The sequence below is a fragment of the Octopus sinensis genome, unplaced genomic scaffold, assembly GCF_006345805.1.
Source record: "Octopus sinensis unplaced genomic scaffold, ASM634580v1 Contig19501, whole genome shotgun sequence".
Classification (NCBI taxonomy): Eukaryota; Metazoa; Mollusca; class Cephalopoda; order Octopoda; family Octopodidae; genus Octopus; species Octopus sinensis.
Window position 1 is genome coordinate 16,340 of NW_021836351.1, and position 2,917 is coordinate 19,256.

Genomic DNA, 2,917 nt, shown 5'->3' on the forward strand with positions numbered 1-2,917 from the left:
CATTGCCTTGTGAGTGGAAATGTTTGATGGAAACTGAAAGAAGCCTGTCATAATTATATATATATATATATATATATATATATATATATATACGGGCTCCTTTCAGTTGCCACCTACCAAATCCACTCACAAGGCATTGGTCAGCCGAAGGCTAGAGTAGAAGACCCTTGCCCAATGTGCCATGCAATGAGACTGAACTCGGAACCATATAGTTGGGAAGCAAGCTTCTCAACACACAACTACTCCTGCGCCCATCTATATATATACACACACATACACAGACACAGACACACACCACACACACACACACACACACACACACACACACACACACACACACACACACACGTATATATATATATATAATTATTTTTGTTTTTATTATTCTGATATGTTTCAATATATAAGTAAAGCTAACTAGCAAGGGCAAAAGGAAGTCAATAAAAAGGGACGAGACGGGGTAGGGATTAGGGAAGGAGAGGAGAATAATGGGGAGGAGTGTTGTAAGGCCTTTAATCTCTTCATCAGAACACTCAACAAGAACGAAGAAATGGCAACGACAATGTTGGAATTCCTTGTTCCAGTTTTAAAACCATGTTTGCCGTCTTTCCGACTCTTGTATGATTGAAGAAAGGATGTGGAAGTGAGTGGGAGAGATAGGGAGCCGGTAGTAAGGGAGAAGAGGGGTGACAGAGGAAGAAAGAGAGGGAAAGTGAGAGTGAGTGAGAGAGACATATATACGTAGCGAAGTGATAAGCATTTTAAGCACGTTTGCCCTCCCTCTCTCTTTCTCTGTTGTGCGTGTATGTATTTGTGGATACACACCCACCCACACAGACACCCTCCTACATACATATGAGTTTGGGTAAATGTATTATCCGAGCAGATACCGTATTGGCTCTCAGCTATTTTCCAGTTGACGGCTAACCACTTCGATCAGGATTTAATAGTCTGTGACTATTAGTTGTTGGTAGTCAGTCCGTGAATTCTTCCGATGGGTAATTCCATGTACTCCCCACAAGACGGTAAAACTTGTCTGGAGTATATATTATTAAGAATAAAATGAACGGAGAATTGTCTTTCCACAAAGTTAATTTATTATTTTATATAGCACGTATGTTTGTCTGTGTTTAAATATATATATATATATATATATATATATATATATATATATAATATATATATATATATATATATATATATATGTATGTATGTATGTATGTATGTATGTATGTATGTATGTATGTAGTCAATTCCCAAAATTTCAGAGAAAAAGAAAAGAAATACAAACAAACGCTTGGACTTGGCAGAAGCAATGTATAAATAAGACACCTAGAGAAAGGAAGGAGTCTTACGTACGTTTCGAGCATAACACTTCTTCGGAAACAGGAGGGAACAGGAAGTATATATATATATATATATATATATATATATATTATATATATATAATATATATACATGTAATGGTGTGTTATGAGAATTTATGGAAAGGTATCCCTCAGAAACTCAAAAAAATTGTTAAAGATAGAGAAGATTAGAGAAAATGTTAAAATTTGAGAAGAATTTTTGTACATGCATACGATCGTTTCGAATAGCGATATTAACTTGTAAATAACATGATGGAATAATTTAGATCCATTATTTAAACTAAATTAAATTAAATTAAATTAATTCCCTATCACTTTCCGAATCTTGTATGATTGAAGAAAAGATGTAGAAGCAGAGTGAGTGAGAAAGATAGTAAGAGCCGATAGTAGGGTAGAAGAGGGATGAGAGAGGAAGACAGAGAGGGAAAGCGAGTGTGACTGAGAGAAACATATATACGTGGCGAAGCGATAGCTTTTTAAACAGGTTTGCCCTTCCTCTCTCTTTCCCTGTTGTGCGTCTATGATTGTGTGTGGATACACATCCACCTGCACACCCACCCATTCAAACCCCGCCACATATATATTAGTAATTAATTGAACTTAATTAAAATAATTTTAATTATTCTACCATGTTATTTACTTATTAATATCGCTGTTTGAAACGATCGTATGCATTTATTAAAATTCTTTTCAAATTTTAACATCTCTTCTCATTCTTTTAACAATTTCATGAGTTTCTATGGGATACTTTCCATAAATTCTCATAACACGCCTATAGATTTAATAATTTCATATTCGCAAAAATCTTACGGCAGCAAGCTACCAACGAAATATGAAGAATCATTCAGATCTATATTTAAGAAATGAGAATTATGAGTTCGATTCTAGACAGTGATCTGAATAATAATAATTATAACAACAACAACAACAGCAGCAGCAGCAACAACAACAACAACAACAACAACAACAACAACAACAATAACAACAACAATAATAATAATAATAATAATAATAATAAGCTAGATGCGAATACGCCAGAAATCATATTGAAAGACTTCAGACAAAAATCATGCCTCCTCATTGATATGACTGTCCCAATCGATATAATTGTATCTGTCAAGACCTACTAAAAGCTAAGCAAATATAAAGATCTTGAAATAGAAATCAGCAAAATGTGGAACCTGAAGACTAAAACAATACCTGTTGTCATAGGTGCCCTGGGAATGATAGCAAAAGGGGCTGATCGCTACCTAATTCAGATACCAGGAAACCCCAAAATGGCAGAAATTCAAAAGATAGTCCTCATGGGAACTGCTCATATCCTGCACAAAATACTTTCTATGTAATCTCAAGTTTTAAAACAAACATGTCGAGCTGACATTATTATTATTATTATTATTATTATTATTATTACTAATAATAATAATAATAATAATAATAATAATAATAATAATAATAATATAATAATAATAATAATCGTCTCTTTATTGGCAACAAGAGCCGAACGCAAAATAAATAGGGACAATATAAAACTGGGGATACGTGGGGTT